General features: G+C 47.4%; 1 long non-coding RNA gene across 1 annotated transcript in view; it reads left to right on the top strand.

Moving 5' to 3' along the window:
• Positions 1-431: 431 nt before the first annotated feature.
• LOC108518068 (uncharacterized) overlaps positions 432-20,117 on the top strand; it is a 65,452-nt gene continuing 45,766 nt past the window's right edge. The window contains exon 1 of the long non-coding RNA XR_001882285.1: positions 432-795. This is a non-coding gene — a long non-coding RNA (uncharacterized LOC108518068). The remainder of the gene's footprint in view (positions 796-20,117) is intronic.

Raw genomic sequence — 20,117 nt, 5'->3', positions numbered from 1 at the left:
TTACTATTGGGATCTAGCATATTCTTGAAGTCTGAAAGATGGATAGAAAAGATGTAAGTCGTGTAAAGTTAAAAACTGGGCACCAACCCCCCTAACAGACAGCTTTGAAGAGATGATGATTTTAGATCCTGTGAATTGTTGTGTCAGAGGAACATATGCAGAAGACAACAGGCACCAAAATGGTTATTACCAGAACAAAGTAAACCTGAACACCTAAAAGGATAAGAAAATATCTCATCCTTCTCTCTACTCTGAACTGCCTTGAAAAGAGCAAGAATTTCATACATGAGCCTGTAGCACATTACAAAATCTTAGTATGTATTTGAAATTCAAATGCACACAAAGTTCATGCATTTTATTTTCCAGTTGTTCTCAAGACTCCTAAATAAAGCATTTCCCCTGTGTGGGCGACCCCTGGGTCCCATGTGGGGTCAGTGTTTGGGTCTCTCTGAGAGGATCAGGAAGGCTGCCCTTCCAGGAAGGGCTGCAGGGACCCTGGGAACCGGACCAGTCCAGCTCACAAGTATGAAGAGAATGTCGGGAGAGGAAGTGGTGGCTATGAGTCAGCATGAGTCATCTCGTTCCAATGAGAATGAAGGCTGAGGTGTGCGCCTTTTTTTTTTTCCTTCTTAGTCGTGTGTACATCATTGGGAATGGAGGGAAATAAATGACTGGATGGTCGCCACTTTTTAAGTTTCAAATTGACATTCTAGGCAAGCGGTGCCTGAGCCCGTGCCTGTCTTCAGATGTTCACAGCACAGTTCCTGGGAAGGTGGAGCCACCAGCCTCTCCCTGGTGAGTATGTTTCTGTCATTTTTAGGGTCGCTTCTGCAGTTTGCCTTAGAGTCTGGGCTGTGGGAAACGCTGCTGCGTCCTGGCAGGGACACTGCGTTTCTTTCAGACTTTGAAGATCTGTCGTTTTCGAAAAGTGGCTGCCTCTGCCCCCAGCCCTGTGGTTACTGTCCTGTAGTGTGACTGTCAGGAGGTGTTTCTCGGTCCTTCATTGCGAGAATGTAGATGCCGGTTGCACATTCTGTTGTCTTGGAAGAAACTGCAGTGCTTGGCTGGAAAATAAGCTGCTCGGGACTCCTCTGAGAAGCCAGAGTGAAGCTCAGAGATGGAAGTGGGTCTACTTGTGCTAAGCCAGGGTTGCTGAGGTTGGCTGAGCTTCCGCTTCTCGGAGGTGGAGGAGAGGCAGCTCCTGAGCCATTTCTGGCCTCGTGGTCGGAGCTGCCCAATTTCGGTGCAAGAAATACCAGAGAGGCAGAACTTTGGCTGCCTTCTCTAAAAGCATATGAATGATTGCAGGAGCTTATTTTGCGTCCTTTCCTTTTCCTTAACGTTGAAAGTCACAAACTGTAGCAAAATCAGGAAGAACATAAAATGCTGGGGCTAGCGCTGGGGGGGGGACTGGGGAGGACTGAGAAGGGGGCACTCAGTCTTTGAGGCCTGACTTGATCTTGATAGGTATTTCTCAGGCTGTTAGTATTCCGATGAAGCTTAGCTTTACTGTCAAGTAAAATACAGGAAACATTTTTTTAAATGTTGTTCTAGTTACTGTAAATGAAACGGTTAAAATGTCATAAATACCTTATGATAAACATTTTTTCAAATTTGCTTAAAAAGCAACACATCAGTAGGCAGGGTATGACAGGGAGCTTTTTCAGTACAGTCATTTGAGTGTGTGGGCTTCCTGGGTTAATAATGAGTCAGCACCCAATTTCTAAAATTGGAGCAGCTAAGAGAATGTTCAATCTGCCCCTTAGCACAGCACAGTGGCTGGCCGGCCCCCCGTAGGAAGGCTTGGCTGGTGGATATTTGGTTAAAATTGACTTAGGATGCCCCCCCTTATGTAAGTGACCAGCTCCCAGCTTGGGTCCCAGCTCCTCTGGGCTACTGCTGAGAGACCCCCTCTGCTAAGGGATCTGTCTCCAAGGCAGGAGTTAACACATTTGGCTTCCAACCTTTGGCTAATGTTGACGATTTTTAGGTTGTATTGAGGGAACAGGTTGAACATAGTTTCTGAAATGAAAAATCTAGTGTTTATTAAGGCTAGGGGAGCTGAGGGCTGAGGCTGCATCTGGAGCCTTGAGATGTTCCGCTTGCACGTCACCTCGCCGAGGGATTGGGCGGGAGAGTTGGTCACCGAGTGAACTTCAAAGTTGGCGCTCTGCATGTGACGTGTAGCGTGGGAAGATTAAGTCAGCTTAAAATGAGAGAACAAGATCCCAAGGAAGAAAACCTCCCCAGAACCTTACTCTTTTATAGATAAAAGAAGATACATATTGAGAAAATTAAAAAAATAAAATGAAATAGTTGGGCTGCAAACCAGCAGCTCTAGGACCAGATGCAGCCCTGGTGAAGGCATCCCCCACCAGATTCTGTTTGGCCTGCTCAGGATTGTTTTTTTTTGGTGTTGAGATAACTGTGGGTGGGGTCCATGCTCTCCGGATCTCAGGCGCTGCCACACCCTGATGCCACAAAGCTTGGAGAGTACGATTACAGGGAGGCTCAGAAGCCAGGCTAAGGGCCTGCCAGCCTCGTGGGGCTGCTGTGTGGTCCCCATGGTTTAGCATCTGCCAGGCCCCCAGAACAGGGCCTGGATGGAGAAGGAACTCCATCAACACTAACTCTGCTAGACTCTCTTATTAATTTGCCCTCTGAAGGCACTTGGGCTTGTGGTCCTTGAGTTAGCTCCACGGCTTTTTCAAGAAAGATCCTGCAGTTCCAACGTGAGCAGTGGTTGTTTCCAAGGCTAACAATCCCGTGCCAACTAGGAGCCTCCACAAGTCAGGTGCCAGGCATTTCTAAGCCGGGGGAGCAACCCCGCTTGTCTGTTTGGGTGAGTCCTCTCAGGGTGAGACCCTGTCTCCTTGTAAGCACTTGGAGACGTGCCACCTTCATGGAGACGGGAGCCAGTAAAAGGCAAACTGCCTTAGACAGCGCTTCCGTACGGTGTGGACACCAACATTCTCTCATCCTTGTTTCAGAGAAGGTGCCGGGTCCCAGACATGTGCTTATCACTGGGTCCCACGCCCTTCAATCCTTTAAAGGGTTTTGAGGTGGCTGATTTTTATCCCATACATTGATCATGTTTTTTCATGCAGAATTTGGGCAGTTGTCTGGACATTAGGAGTTGAGTCATCTCCTACCCATGAGAAACAAGCCTGTGGGAGGACTGATATTATCACTTCTGTCATCAAGAAATAAGGCCGTGGGCATCCTGAATATACGGCATGTATTAATCGAACTGCGAAAATGAAATGCAGCCCGTGATGACTGCTGGAAGTTGGCCAATGTCCTGTTGTCATGGTGCCCTCAGCCTAGGGACTGGCCTGTGGCTCACTGGACCTGTCTCCCACTCTCCACCTCTCATCAGCACCTGGACCTGGTGCACCTGGTCTACCTCATGTCCAGCATTTTCCACAGTACCTGACTGCTGTCCCCACCCCTTGTTGTTGTGTGGTGAACTTGTCCCTATATTGGCAAGTTACTTAATTCCTTGGTGTCCTGCCTTCCTCATTGTAAAATGCGAATAGTCATAGCACGAATGTCATGAGTTCTCGTGAAGATTTTATGATTAGCACACATGTTACAAGGGGACATGATAACTGTTATGTACATACCCATTCATTCAGAAATATAACAGAAAGCTTAGTGTCTCCATCTGGGTCCCTCTGCCCCGTGGGAATCCATAAATAATTGATTCTCATCCCCCGGAAATGAGATCCCTCTTGCATCATCAATTACATGGCATGTTCTGCATTTACAGGACATTGATTTATTAGGTAAATGGGGAATCCTCCTTGGTTCTCTCCAGGAAAACCTGGGGTTTTAGATATCATCATCATCATCATCATCATCATGGTCATCATCATTGACATCTCACAATAAGAACTCCCATTGTATTCAGCCCTAACTGTATGGTAGCAACTTTACGGTATTCCCTTTACCCTCTCCCCACCCCAATATCCATCCTGGAAGATGGGAAGGATGATCGTTTTGTTGACTCACTCAAGGCGGTGGGACTCTCCAGCAGGCATCAGGCATAGCATCTGCTTCAAAGAACGCGTCGGCGGCAACAGGGGAGCCCCTTGCACTCACTCAGGCAGGAAAATCAGGAAAAGCAGCAGCTCTGCAGGGCTTTGTGTGTAATCCAACCAGACTGATGCCACAGGCCAGGAAACCGAGGACGGTTGGCTTCAGACCTACCCTGGAGTGGAAGCAGCTGGATTCTGTCCTCACGCTTCCTGTCTAAAGCCAGCTAGAGTGAATTTCTAGTCATCTAGATTCGGGTTATTTGGAAATCATCGCAGTATCTGGAGATGACTCATATTGAAAAAAATTAAATAAGATACACTTAAAACTTAACCCAGGGTGAACATAACATGGCCTTTCCTTGTCAATTCTGAAGAAGATCTTTCAAGTTTGTGCAGTGCCTTAGAAGCCAGATGCTCTCTTCCATTCTGCCAGGGTCCTAAAGAAGTACTACTGTGCCCTTTTGATCACTCTGCCTTGATCACTCTGTCCCGTCACTCTGCTGTTTCACCTGTCAGGGAAATACCTGGTATCGGCCTGTGAACATGAAGCACTGAATGCTTTACACGTCTCCATCTGGATTGTTTAGGCTTTGAATGCCGAGAATTATCTGCACTTTGTTGGTCAATCATAGTTGGTGCTAATTTGTGGGGAGTTTTTCCTGCAACTTCCCCTTGTGCCATAATCCAGAGGATCTCCCTCTGCCCCCAGTGCTGTAGGCTAGGCAGATATGGGCCTGGCTCAGGGCTGTTGGGCAAGGATTGGACTCTCTATAGGTTCTGGAGGGTTCTGGTTAGATCACAGAGCTCAGGCAAGGAAAAGACAATAATAGATCAGAAGGAAGTTGGGCCATCAGGAAGGATGAGTGGGCAGGATGCTTGGTGGTGTGAGAGGATTCCTTCTGATTAAAAAAATAGATGTTATTGCACTTTGTGTAATCAGAAAAGCTAAGGGTGACAGCAGATCTTATCCATTGTGGTTTTCCTGCTTATCTTTTGCTTTTAGGAGTGATTACCCTGCGAGTGAGGGCTTCTGCTACAGGGTCTTGTAGCTCTTCTCTTCATCCTGCCCTTTAAAAAATTTATCAGACTAAAAATCACAGGAATTTTAATGATGGCAGAAAATGTATTATTTTGGCTGTTCTCACTGGACAAATAACTTACAGAGTGTGAGACGGATGTGTAAGTTTCTATCAATTCAACTAGGTACAAGCGAAAATGTGTAAAATAGCAAGGGCTCCAAAAACAGTCAGGCTTAATTTCTCTTGCACAGAAAAAGGATTCTGTTGCTCTTTCTGTCCCGTCCTCAAACAGGAAACAGGTTGTCTGGGACAAGGGTCAACAGGCAGCCTGTTCATCCATCTGCCTACTCTGCCATCTTATGGATATCCAAGTTATCTTATGCTTCAGGAAGGCTGCTGGAGCTCCTGCCATCACTTCTGCATTCCAGACAGAAGGGAGGAAGGAAGTGGTGGGCAAAAGGCAAAGCCTCTTAGATGTCAGACTCCTCTGCAGGCCTTTCCTTGAATTCCCAGCTAACACTTTCACCCTAGTCTTTTACTGGCTACCCTATCTGTAAAGCAGCTGGAGGAGAAAGATGGAGGAGTGAGGCAAGGCCTTGAGATGATGCGGAGCAAGGGGCACACAAGGGGGGCTCAGGTCCAAGGTGAAATGGCAGCAAGCACCCTCCCTCCAAAACCCACCGCCTCCTTATGAATCCCTTTGGCCTTGATTATGCCAGTAGATAATGGGTATGTGACAGTTTCAGCTTCTCTGGACTTTGATCAGGTTGACTTATGTGAACAGGCTCCATGTCCTTGGAGATGAACTTGTTCTAAAAATTCTAAGCAACCCAGCCATTTGGCTCTTTGCTGGAAAGTAGCCTGACTTTTGAAGCCAAGTCTGGACAGTTTCCTTGCTGCACCTTAGGACTCAAAGGGCATGGTCCTGACTCAGAAAGAGCTGGCTTTGAGGGAAGGGGTGAGTCATGAACCCAGACACAGCAGAGATTCCTGGTGCCAGTCTCCTGGGGGGAATTTATGATGGCCTTACATAATTGGGCTTATATATGTTTCACTAGAAAGACAAAAATAGGAGTGAATTGTCTGCCAATTCACTACGATCTCCTTGGGGTCTAAGAGCCAGGCTGATGGTTCAAAGCTGGGATCCTCTATGTATTAACAGTGTGATCCTTAACCCCTCTTTGTCCCAATTCCACATCTGAACGATGGGGATGAGAATGGTAGACTCTGCCATATATGGTTCTGAGGACTAAGTGAGGCCACATATGCAAAGGATCCGGAACAGTGCCTGGCCCCAAGTCAGCCCTCAGTCAACATAGCAGTGTTTGGATTGTCCTTATTACTTTATCGGATGCATGATAAATACTGGTTAAATGCATGAATGAAAAGAAATCCTACCTGATTTTAATACAAAAATCAAACAAGTGACTTCTGTCCCTTTGAATACCCTCCTCTAAGTTGTCCAAAGTCCTTGAAGCTACCATTTCCTTGGTACCCTTCCTGATGCCTCTGGTGCGGGCAATGTGGTTACTTCGACAAGTAGACCCTGGTTACAGAGAAGCCAAGTGATCTGTCCGCAGACCCACTCACAGGACAGAGTACTATACAATATCAGTCTGGTTGTCTTCAGAACTCTGTTGTAGAGACTTTAGTATGCATTCTCTTTTGCTTCCTCTGTTGTCAACCACAACCCTGTGTTGTTAGGGACAACACTGTGCCTGGTTAAAAAACGGTATTTCCTAGTCTCCTTTACAGATATGGTGGCCAATGAAAGATGTAGGCTGAAAGGGTTAGCTGGGGATTCTGAAAGTTCTCTAAAGGAGCCTGACATCTAGTAGGCTTAGCCTTTTGCACCTGAATTCCCTCCTTCCCCCATCTGGAATGCAGACGTGATGGCTGGAACTCCAGCAGCCTTCATGAAGCCATAACACAACATGGAGGAAGGAAACTAGTGCTAAGGATGGCAGAGCAGGCAGATGGTCACAGGTCTTTGAGTGACCAGCTATTTTGCCTGGATATTTGACTATTTTTGGAGCCGGACGCAGACGGAGGTGGGAAAATTATTCCTGCTGACATTCAATCTGTAGGAGTATTTGTCAGCGTGTCAGGGTCACCTCTGTGTGGAGCTGCCTTTCAGGTCTCTGGTATGAGGGGCAGGGGTCATGGCCTTATGTTGACACCCTGGGACCCCAGTTGCTGTGGTCTTTGCAGACTACTTTCTTATGAAAAAGCAGAATGTGACTGCCCTGGCAGAAAGATAAATGTCGTTCAGGCTGATTCATTATTATACATTCATTTTCATTTATTTGTGGTTTTCCTCTGATTTTAAAAAGAAATCAAAATTAAAACACTTTTCAGGCCCCTAACAGTATCATGGGCCCCATGCACTGTGCCCAGTGTGCCCAATGGGCATGTAGGTCCCAGGAGGGCAGAGAGCAATCGCAGAAAGACTTGCCCTGGCCAACATAGGCTGGTCTGTCTAGGGGCAGCTTCGGAATTTTGGATTACCCAGAGCTGCACGGCGGGAAATGTGGACCTAACTCTTGCCTCTGAGGAAGGCAGGCAGGCTTGGTTTCATGTACTGTTGGTGAGCCCGGCATCCTCAATGCTCACTCGAGCTTTGGAAATGACAAGCAGGATTTTCAGAACAGGATTATCTGTCCTGTCCCTGTTTTAATTTCAGCCTCCTTATTCCCCCTGTAATAATGTGCTACACTGCCTCAATGTATTTGTTTAGTGGGTATGAATTCCAGTCTATAATGCTAAGGTATCAAATATGTGACATAACTTTACTCTAGAAATCTCTAAATTATGTGAAATCTGCTCCAAGCTCACCCTGCCCTACCTCACCCTTTCTACCTGGTTACTGGAAGATTAAAATTCTGTCATTATTGAGGATCCTTGCTTGTCACAATGCTCCAGATGTCATCAAGCAATCTTGGGCTTAGTTGATGCCAGGAAACCTGGGCGGGAGTTCCATTGTCTGCGGTGGCTGCTACCATTGCAACTTCGACACCTGGAGCCTCAGTGTGTGGGGAGCTCTGGGAGCTGCTCAGGGCCTGCTCCAGCTGGGGTGGACCCCACACCTCTCTTGATCTGTCCTCTAACCACAGGCTCTGCTGCTGGAAATGTGTCTCTGCTCTCCTGGCCATGGTGTGAGCTCCCAGTCTCAGCAAATGCACCCAGCAATGTCTGATGGGGCACCCTCTGTGGGCCTTGTCCTGCTTGCTGCTAGCTGCTGCTGGGCCTCACCCAGCCCGGGCCTCCTGTCTCAGTCTGAAGGCCAAGAGACAGTGACAGCAGAGGAGACAGAAACAGAAAACTCTCTGAGGAGCCAGGGAAGTCACAAGGTGGCTTCCCAAACTCTCTAGTGCAGCACACTGATAGAACCTCCTGCAAGGATGGAAAAGTTCTGTATCTGTGCTGGTCAATGCAGTGGCCACAAGCCACATGTGGCTACTAAGCAACTGAAATGTGGCTACTGTGACTAGGAACTGGATTGAAAGTTTTATCTAATTTCAATTAATTTTAATTTAAATGCCCACAACTGCATGTGGCGTGTAGCTACCAGGTTGGACAGCACACATGAGGAACACAGACTCCTGATCTGGGAGCCTTGGAAGATGAGCCGTCACTCTGATGAGGTGGAGGGCCTGAATTGAGCCCTGCAGTGGCACTAGGCAGGTCTTCAGAGGGGTTGGTGACCCCTCCGAGGTGCATAGCCCCTGGGCCAGGAGCAGTGGCTAGTCAGGTTGGGGTTCCTGGCCTCTGCCACGAGTGGCCACTAGTGGAAACCTCAATGTCTCCACCTCCAGTGGGCTCTCAGGCCTCACATGCNCTGCATGTGGCGTGTAGCTACCAGGTTGGACAGCACACATGAGGAACACAGACTCCTGATCTAGGAGCCTTGGAAGATGAGCCGTCACTCTGATGAGGTGGAGGGCCTGAATTGAGCCCTGCAGTGGCACTAGGCAGGTCTTCAGAGGGGTTGGTGACCCCTCCGAGGTGCATAGCCCCTGGGCCAGGAGCAGTGGCTAGTCAGGTTGGGGTTCCTGGCCTCTGCCACGAGTGGCCACTAGTGGAAACCTCAATGTCTCCACCTCCAGTGGGCTCTCAGGCCTCACATGCCCATGCCAGGGTAGGGGACCTATCAAGGAGGATGCCTTGGCACCCAGAGCACCTCTGCTGTTTGTCCTGACAGTTCCCTTGCGCTGGGGACCCCAGGTGCAGGGCACGTGCATCCAGACTGTCCAGTCTTGCGGTATTTGTGCATGAACTTTCCTGCGTGGGGATAGACAGCCTTATTCTTGTTTGTGTAAAGCCATTCCAGGAACTATTAATAGTTAGACTGGCATACATAAGCCTCAGGCTTGGTTCTTGTTAGTGTCCTACAAATCTCCCAAACTTTACTCTTTTGGCTTTTTAAGGGAGAGGCATTACACTACGTTCAGGCACAATTGACAAGAAACATACAAGCTGTGAGGAGATGAGCAGACCCAGGGCCCCAGGCCTGAGCCTCTTTTCTCTCCCATGCCCTGCCTGCTCAAGTTACTCTGAGCACAAATGATGTCCTTCTGTGTGTGGGATCACAGACTGTAACGCGGGCCATCCCTCCCCTGAAGTCACCCCTCAAGTTCCCCACATGATTTTACTCTTGGCTACTCCCCAGTTGGCTGCAGTTTGCTGGGCCATGTGACCTTGGAGGGGCTCAGAAGGCACAATGATGAAGCCACCGCCAGGGCTGAGCCTCAGCTCAGCCAGCTACTTACTGCATGCATGGCAACTGCATGCATTAACACCTACTGACCTCAGTTTCCTCACCCGTAAACTAGGAATAGAGAACAATTACCACAGAGAGTTGTTCGGAGGATGCAAAGAGTTCTTGCACGAAAAATTCTTAGGAAAGTGCTGCACATAGTAGGTATTCAATAGCATTAGCTATTTGGATTGGAATTAGTGGCTTTTTGCCATTTACTCCTGACCATAGGAGCTGTTCTCTGGGTCCTAGCTCTCCATGCCAGCAATGATCTCTCTCCTCCAACTCCGGCATTGGAGGAGTACCACAATCCTGCCTCCGGGTTGCATTTGCTGACACCCAGGGGCAGCATTAGGTGTGGGTTCAATTGTCCATCTGTTTAGTTATTTATTCGTTATTCAATGAATGTTAATTGAGACCAGTCAGGGCAGGTGAGAAGCAGTGCGGTTGTGAGGAGGGCTGTTAGTGGGGGAGATGCTGCTGCTGGTGTGCTTTCCTGTATGAATATAGCAGCTAGTGCACAGTCATGAAGAGGGAATCAGGGACACCATGGGGATGTTAAAAACTCTTGCTGATGTGGAATCAGAATCCCTAGGCCAGTCCTGCCTTCCTCTTGCTTAGCTGTGTGGCCATGATGGAGGGTCCTCTTTGATCCTCTGTGATACATGGGTGAGGTGACCCACAGTGGTGGATGCCCAATCATCCAGCATGAAGTCATCATTACTAAGACACCTTTACTTGGAGTCACGATTGTCAGTGTGAAGGACACTTCCCACCTTAGAAGCCCCTTTCTATGAGCCCTCAGAGGGCTGTCTAATCCATAAGCCCTTTGCCTCCCACAGAGGCAGCCCAGCGCATCACTGCAAAGCGCTAGCTGAGAAGATGTTCTATAAATTATCCAAAGTCTATTCTCTGGCACATCCATGGTTTGGACCTAGCTCTGCCCCCGAAGTCATATAAGCATAGCCGTGATGGGAAGGATGGTGATAACTCAACATGCCCATTCATATTCATTGAGCATGTATTCTGTCCCAGAAACTGCTGAATTACTGCGTGAGCCCCAGCTCCTTCCATACCAAAGCCCTTCTGACTGCATGGACCTCACTACTTGTGTTCAAGCTCTTCCTTCTTCTCATGGTTCCTGGAAAGATTCTTTATGTGCTGAGGTGTTCAGCTACCCTTGACCTTGTGCTGCCTTCCACAGCATCTACTTGGCAACTTTCCAATGTCCCTCTTCACGTGGGCACAGTGACCTCCCTTGTCTGATTTTTGGCAACCATACCCATCTGTTGGACCCGGGCACTGTGCTCGAAGTCAGCTGACCTCCCTGTGTCTCTGTGTGGGAATGTGCTGCAAAGTCACATCTCTCTCTCTCTCTGTATGTATGTGTATATATATATATCTTTTAGAGACAAGATCTCAGTCTGTCACTCAGACTGGAGTACAGTGAAGCAATCGTAGCTCACTGCAGCCTTGAACTTCTGAGCTCAAGTGACCCTTGATCTCAGCCTCCTGAAGAGCTGGGGACTACAGGCATGTGGCACCATGCCTGGCTAATTTTAAAATATTTTTTGGTAGAGACGGGAATCTCACTGTGTTGTCCAGGCTAGTCTCAAACTCCTGTCCTCCAGTGATCCTCCCACCTCTGCCTTTCAAAGTGCTGGGATCATTCTGAATATGAGGTGGTGAGTTTTTTAAAAAACTTTTTTTAACCGAAGTAGAACTTTACATTATCCTTGGTGTTGTCTTTTAGATTTAGCCCATGTATTCTCTAATATAAAACATGAAGCTCCATGTCGTCTATAACTTGGAGTGGTATCCCCTTTGCATCTTCACCAGAAGACCACTTGGATCAGTGAAGACCAAGAGCAGAGACCCGTGACATCCACTAGCGATTGTCTTCACTGCTGCCACTATCCCAGCGCTCTCGGACACCACATTGAACATGAATAGCTCCCCTTGCTGCACAAGTTTCACTGATGGGGGTAAAGGGAGTTATAAAATGTATCATATGATCGAATATGTGATAGTGATCCCACAGACGAATGGAGTGGGTGGGGATGATTTAGACGCTCAGCCAGGCTTCTCCTGATGGATACCCATCCTTCTCTGTTGTTCTCTCTTTACTGCATCCTCAAGCACGGAGAACTTTTGGCGAGGTTAGCTAACTTCAGGGCAGCTGTGAATTAGATACCAGCTGTAAGTTACCTCCAACATCCAGAGCATGTAAACGCTCGACTGTCAATGATTGTAATTTTCATTGTTTATACATAGTCACATCCTCAGTTTGTGGGGTGGATGCATTTGATTCAATTCAGATATGCCTTTCAAGCTGGCCCTGCTGAGCCGGGCCTGACAGGCACATGGCTCATCTCATCTGCATACGACGGTCTCTTTGAAGTCATCAGAAGTGCCTGCTCAGAGTCATGCGCAGGAGGGAAGAGGTAAGACACAGAATGAGTACAGACTGCCACCCAGCCGCAGGAGAGGTGACTGCACACCAGAGGTTCCTGGTAAGGAGGTGACTCACCCGCCGACTGTCTCACCTGTCCAAAGTGTGTGTTGCCTGCTCTGTGTTCACCCACTGGGTTCATCAGAGGGGCACTTGGACAAAACAGGAATGCCACTGGAGAGGGGAACAAATGCTGCCCCCAAGTCCTTCCCTGCCCTTTAGAGTAACGCAGCCGCTGTCAGCACATCCTCACCCCCACCTGCCCTCAGCTTGCCAGAATTATCAGAATCTCTCAATTCTAATTTCAACCATTCTCTGTGAAAATGAAAAGGTGGTGGCAGGCAATGGACACCCTATTGAAATAGAAACTGTTCTTCATATGTAAGAAAATAGTCCCAGAGTAATCTGGGAGTAATCTGAGCAAACTGATTCAAAGGATTATTACAATTTCTTAGTCTTCTACTGCTGCAAAAGTGGCACTCTTTGATTCTTATGTTTGAGGTTCTAATTGCGGGACTTACGAGAGATCAGTCATGCTGCTTACACTGTGTGTAGTGAATCAATGTTATTCTGAAGGGCCTCCTGGAAGCAGTAGGGATTAGAGACTGTATGTCTTTTAACATGATCATTCCCATCCTATGGGGGTTGGGCACTCTTAACTCATGTTGCAGATGAGTAAACTGAGGCTTTTGAGATTTGAGGGTGCACAGCTTGAGGTAGAGGTGGAATTCCCAGCTTCATCCGAGAAACTATGAATCTCCAATAGCTTGCACACATCCAGGTCTGCTGGATCCTACTTTCTAAGACCACTTGCAGATTAGGAGACTTCAAACAAACAAATTATTTCCAAGGGAGGGCATCTTTCTTTGTAACCCCTACCCTGGCAATTCTCCATGGCCTCCAGGAATCCAGCCGGAAACTCTGTGATGAGTCCTGGAGAACTCTTTTGCCCAGGCAGGTGTTGTAGGTACTCATCTGGAAAAAGGCGCTCATGACAGGTGGTGCCAACCTTCCACAGGTGCTTTTCAGCATCTCTTGAGATGAGGATACAGAATTTCTCTTTCACCCTGTAAATGTGGTAAATGAGGGAATGGAATTGCCAGCTTTAATTTTTCTGAATAGGATTCAAAAATGAAACTGAATGAAAAGGTATCCAGTGAAAAACACACAGCCATCCCCATCTCCCATCCAGTTCCCTCCACAACCCTTTTCTTAGTTTCTTATATGTCTTTTCAGAGTTTCTTGATGCAAATATGGTATAAACAAAAAAGAATGGGCCTTTTTCTTTTCTTCCTTATTTTCCACAAAATCTATCAAAATGGTTTTTTTGGTGTTGTTGTTTCATTTTGTTTGAGACAGGGACTCACTCTGTCACCCAGGCTGGAGTGCAGTGGCACGATCACGGTTCACTGCAGCCTCGACCTCCCCAGGCTCAGGTGATCCTCCCGTCTCAGCCTTCTGAGTTGCTGGGACTCCAAGCATGCACCACCATGCATGGCTAATTTTTCTATTTTTTGTAGGGACAGGGTTTTGCTGTGTTGCCCAGCTGGTGTCAATCTCCTGGACACAAGCAATCTGCCTGCCTCAGCCTCACAATGTTTTTTTTTAATGTTAAACCTCTTTTTGTGTTGAGAGGCCTGGCTTGTGTGTTTGAGCTCAGCTGCCTACCTTTGCAGCTGTAAATGTCAGGGCTCCAGGAGGGCTGGCTGGGTCTCTCCTCCTCCCCTGTAGGGTGAGTGGGGCCCTGAGCTTATCCAGGCATCCGCAGGGGAAGTGTGGATGGATGGATGGATGGGCAGGCCCTGGCCTTTAGGGAATGCACTGTGTGTGGTCTTCCAGCCCCAGCAAAGTCCCAGGGGGCCCGAGCGGGAAGTTGCCATCCTCAGGGGGTCTGAGTGGGGAGTCGCCATCCTCAGGGTCAGCCGTGGTTTCTGGTTTCAAATTGAGCTCCCGGGGGCGGAGACTCCATTCCCCGGGGGACAATCTGATAGCCAGAAATGAGAGCAGTGACTTGGACGCTGTGTAATTCAGGAGGGTCCCAGTCCCTCAGAGTCACCTGGATACCAGATTGTATTTACACAACAGATGGATGAGGAAATGGAAATTGGGTCTTCAAAAGAATTAATCTCAGATTTTATTTATTTATTTTAAAATATTGATTTTCCCAAAGACCCTTTCCAAGTCAAGAATTGTTTTAAAAACCAGCCTAGCGAAGGCAAATGCTGTCTGTGGCAGCAGGCACCGCAAGGAGCTGAGGCTGACTTATGTTACTCCTCTGGGCTAGGTGCGCCTCTAAGGAGTTCACACACTTTAACCCCCTTTGTGACCCTACATGCTCATCCGCATTTCTTAGACGGGAAGCAGAGCCAGCTCACAAGTCGGGGAGCCACAGTTCCAGCCCAGGTGTCACTGGGCCCTGCCCGCCCCAGCCAGCAACTCAGGAGCACACAGCACCCCATGCGCGTGCAGGGGACAGCTGTCCTCACAGAAGCAGCCCCAGGGCCTACAGGACTTCCTGGGGTTTACTCTCAGAGCACCCATGAGGTTAGAATCAGAAAGCCTGGGAGTCAGGAGACCCAGGGCAGCTGGAGGTCTTCGCTGAGGCACAGCAGCCCCGTCTGGAGGCCTCCCTGAGAGGCACTTTCTGAGGAGTCTGGTGGATTTTGAGCTGCTTTTAAAACAACCTTCTCCTTAGCATAGACACTGACACTGAAGGGAAAGAAAGCAAATGGTCCATTCTTAGTGGGAAGGCAACTTGCTTTCAGGGCAATGAGTTTGGGGGAAGAGGACTGGTAGAAGACACGACTAAGAAAGTGAGTAGGAGTCCAGACGTGTGTGAATCATCCTTTAGGGCCTCCATGTGTGTGACGGGTTGACTTGTGTCTTCCAACATTCACATGTGGACGTCCTCGCCCCTGGCAGCTCAGAAAGTGACCTTATTTGGAAACAGTGCTGTTGCCGATGTAATTAGTTCAAATGAGGTCATGCTGGAGTTGGGTGGGCCCCTCATCCCATACCACTGGTGTCCTTATAAGAAGGGGAAATTTCAAGACAGACTCACACACAGGGAGTATACCATGTGAAGACTGGACTTACACAGCTACACCACCAGAAGCTGAGAGAGACGCTGGAACACAGCCTTCCCTTTGGAGGCAGCCTGGTCCGGCGGGCACGGTGATCTCAGACTTCCAGCTTTCAGAACTGTGAGACAATATTTTATTGTTTAAGCCACTTATTTTTTGGTACTTTCTTACAGCAGCCCTAGCAGATGCTAATCCAGCGTGCATTCTGACAGAGGGTGAAGGGGGCTCCTCAAGTCCCAGGTCTAGCTTGGTGTGGTTCAGCTACTCGAGAGACATCTGCTGCTAATGGATGAGCAATCAACCTGGACGCAGGAAATCATTTTTTATTTGGGTGAATACAATATTCTCATTTTGTTTTAACTTTTCCTAAAAGTTAAATCAAGGTTCAAAAGAAAATCGAGGTTCAAAGAAAAATTTTTGGTCTTTACATGTGCTAAAAGGAAAAAACAGAAAGAAAGACTCCTTTCATCTTTATATGGATATGATCCATGCTCTGGTGGGCTACCGAGTGTCTCTCTCTGCGGGTCCCTGTACTCCGTATGAGGTTGGCGGCCGAGCCACGGTTCCCACATGAGCAGGACAGCAGTCTCACCTCACACCGAGAACCTTGCCCGAACATGGAACTTTCACCCATGTTGCCATTTTCCCTCTCCCTTTCCCTCCTTTGAGGTTCACACTCGTCTCTCCAAATTAAAATTTACAAAGAGAGGAGATGGAGGCTCCCAAGTGACCATGAAGTCACATTTTATGTGAGACCTTTTTGCCTCATTTGCTAGTTATTGAACAAAGGTGACTCTGAACCTAGCAGAAGCACGGGTTCAACACACAGTTCAGAAAAACAGGAACCATCAATTCGTAAGAACTTAAAGAAAAAAATAGTTTAAAGAACTGAGAAGTTGCCACATTATAGTGAAAGAATGTCGGGTTTTGGAAATGACAAAAACGAGCAATCTTCACCTTGAAAATCCGGTGGAGTCAGTTACACAAGACATAACCGCACACAAACATGGCATTTCTGATAATATAATGGCATTTACAGTCAAGAAGCTTCTTTCAGAGTATTTCATGGAAAGTTATTTTAGTAGCAAGGGTAGCCTTCAGCAGTGAGTATTCGTCAAGAGAGTGAAACCTTGACTTCAAAGTCAAGAGGCGGAGGAGTGAGGACTCAGATCTGGAGGCGATCTGCAGGGCGGGTGCCCACACACAGGTGCCCCAGCTGTGGACATCCCACGTGCACAGGAGTGGGCCAAAGAGAGGCCCATGGATCCCTGCCCACCTCAGAAATGTGAGCAGGCAGCTGGGGGGCATTCGGACTCCAGCCGGGACACCCTCGTGGCTGGGCAGGGGATGCAGGCACCACAGGTCACAGTAGTTTGCTACAAGTGTCAGCTTTTAAAATTTTAAATAATCCTCTTATTGCAAAATTGAGCACATTATTTTAAGCAACGCAAAAACCATGTAAAAAAATGTCTGTGGGATGTGAATAGTATGTTTCTTTAAGGTAATGTCTGAAGAAAACACAAAAGCCCTAGGTGAAAGATGCCCTGGAAGCAGAGGTGCCCCTGAGGGTTGGCTGCCCCAGGACAGAGAAGGGCTTTGCTGGTGCCCAGGTGGCAGTGCCTGTCTTGATGCCAGGTGCAGGGGTGTAGAAGAAAAGGCAAAGAAGAAAATAAAACTCACCGCCGACATTCCCACCACTAGAGCTGCCCACTGTTCCCAGTCAGGCCTATTTCCTCCCAGTCCCGTCCTCTGTGTGTATTTGATAATTGCATAAATCATCTCTCCCGTAATTAATCTCCTTTAAAATTTGGAATAATATAGTTCTTAGAATAATATAATGATCATGCAGAATCATTTAGAATAATGTTATTTAGAATAATTTTTGTAGTCATGCCACTTTGCAGTCATTCATAACTCAGAAGGACTCTGTGTTTGGAAGGTGTATTTAAAATGTGCCCTCTTTGCTGGAGAGTTAGTTTTATGGTAAAAATCCAATAACATTGTAGCTAAGCACTGCAAAAAAGTAAAGGATTAAGCTCAGCCTCCAGAAATACTGATTTTATGTATATTTGCTCGGGGAAGATTGGTTTAAAAAGACCTACAGCCTGTTAATAGCTCTTTTATCAATTGCCTCCTCATAATTTTTGCCCTTTTTCCCCCTCCCTCCCTCCTTTATTCCTTCTGTCTCTTCCTTTTCCCCTCCCTCCCTCCTTTCCTTCCTTTCTTCCTTCTCCCTTTCTTCCTTTTATTCATTGTTGTTCTGGGGGAACTTTTCTAATGTTGTGGATTTTAAGCCTTTGATAAATATGCTGCAACTACTGTCTCTCAGCCCGTCTTAACTTTCTTTACTGTGTCATTTATATTATGGAACTATTTCACTTTTAGGTAGTTATTATTTTCCTTTTAACACCCAGGTTTTGTCTTGCTTAGAAAATCTGTTCCTACCCCTAGATTCCAAAAATATCCTCACATTTTTTTCTTCTGATACTTAATAATTTTATTTTTAAAGTTTAAAATGTCAAAACAAGTAGAACTTATTTTGTTTATAATTTGAAGTAAGGGGGTTTCATTTTATCCTAAACGTGTAGCAAATTTTCCCAGACTATTTATTAAGTCATCCACTTTTTTCCTGCTGAAATTATGATATTTAAGCTGATACGTTTTATGTGTTGGGGAGGTGTCACATGGGCAGTTTCCAGTTGGAATGTGGGATTAGGTAGAGCTTTGACACGACGTCTGTGTCTTTCTGACTCCCATGTGACTTCAGGGCAAAGAGGTAGAGGAATGGAGTTCAGAGCTTTTAGAGAATATGGGCCAGAAACAGGAAGGAGTCAGGGCCTGATAATGGGAACTAGCGGACAGTAAACACAGTGGAGGGCCATTGGAGCCAGAGCAGCTGAGAAACTTCAGGAGATGAGTTTCAGAGAGCCTCAGCATAAATGGATCCAGGGCGTGGTCAGCTCAAGGAAAGACAGACAACCAGACCTGAGCACAGGCCAGGCCAGGCCAGGCATTTTAGTATCTGCATATTGAGAAAGTTTGACCTTGAGTGTGACATGTAGACAAGCAACCCAAATAAAAAATAGGCCTGATTGGGGCCAAAACTAAACCAGATTGATGAAAATAATCTCAAGAGTAGGAATGGACACAACCTACAAGAAGGAGACTGAACCCACCAAGAGTGGAGCTTGAGAAAAACCAAACGATTAGAGGCTGTCAAGTCGGCCCAAACCCCAAGGGTGTGGGAATTTGGGAGGGCACCGAGGGCTGGACTGAGAACCTCTTCTCAAAGAAGTCTTTCCAGGATGCTGTACTTCTGTCTTGCCACCTTGCAGGCCTTACAGTGAGACCATGAAGTCCCTGGCACTCTCCCTGCTGGACCCGTGGCCGATGTCGATGTCCACTGGGTCGGCCTCACAGGCGTGCGTGCTGTGCAGTCGCTTAGGGCCTCCCCTGTGAGAAGGGCCGGGCTTGGTTTAATGCCCTGCTTTTACCATCTGAAAATTCTTAATGGTTTTTGAACAAGGGCTGCACATGTTCATTTTGCACCAGTTTATAATTACATCATTAAAAACTCTGTGCTTTTCCTTTTATTAAAATAAGAATGTCAGAAATTACCCCTTTAAAATGGTAGAACAAGAAGGCATTAAACTCTTAATATTTCAGGTCAAATTTGACACTGCCCCTGGACATGCAGGTCTGGGTATCAGTGGGTCTTAACCCCTTTCCTGCTGAGTCCTGAAGATGCTTCTAGTCACCTAGCATAGGTCTCTAGGGGACCCCTGCCACAAGGCAGGGCCAACACCAAATGACGTAGTTGCCTTTGATGACTGAGGCACCACTGCTTTATGTAACAGCAGGTCCTGATTTATGAAATGTGGCTTAAAGGCAACTTAAAGAAATGAAAGGTCAAGGAGAGAATATGTGATGAGATTCTGACCCCATGGAGCCTCCAGCCCCATGGCTTACTGTGCTTGGGCTGTGTTCTCTGGCCTGGAAGGGTCCACAGAGAAGGCAGGCTGCCAGCAGGAGGCCTGCCTGCTCCACCAGACTGATGACACTTATCCCACTTGGTTCCCAGAACTAAGAGACCAGGGGCCCTGAAGGACTAGTTGCAGGAGAACTCTCTGTCTTAATTTAAGGCATGCTCTGTGGAGTGGGGCTGTTGGGCAGCCTTTCCAATTTATTCACCCATCCCCGGGATTCCTTGGGATTGAGAAACCGAGTTTCTCCAGGATTCTTCTCTCACCACCCATATCCTGCAACCTTAGGGTCCTCCCTATACTGGGTATCAGCCTGGTTTCAGCATTCAGGGACTCAGAGAGAACAATCAGAGGTGCATTTCTATCACTATGAGGATCCTTGACCTTCTTCCTTGACCTTGACCTTCTATCCTTGACCTTGCATTTCTTTAAGTTGCTTTTAAGCCACATTTCGTAAATCAGGACCTGCTGTTACATAAAGCAGTGGTGGAGAGTCCCAGGCTCCCATGAGGACCTTAGGCTCAGGCCAACAATGCAAAGAAGCACCCTACTTGGGGGAAACTTGCTGTCCAGTTGTAAAGAAAGCACCAGGGGGCCATGACGCCCATCCCACCGATGTTCCCTCTCAAACTCTCCTAAACCCACAGCTCCCAAACAAGTTCTGGATTGCACTGCTCAGGCTCCAGCCAAGGTGAGCCCACTGAGGTCAGAGCTTGCAGAATCTGGGAACTCAACCAACATGATGGCTTCAGAGATGAAACAGCCAGCACATCCAGCTGTAGTT

The sequence above is a fragment of the Rhinopithecus bieti genome, unplaced genomic scaffold, assembly GCF_001698545.2.
Source record: "Rhinopithecus bieti isolate Rb0 unplaced genomic scaffold, ASM169854v2 scaffold_42219, whole genome shotgun sequence".
Classification (NCBI taxonomy): domain Eukaryota; kingdom Metazoa; phylum Chordata; class Mammalia; order Primates; family Cercopithecidae; genus Rhinopithecus; species Rhinopithecus bieti.
This window is presented reverse-complemented; position numbering and strand designations above follow the sequence as displayed.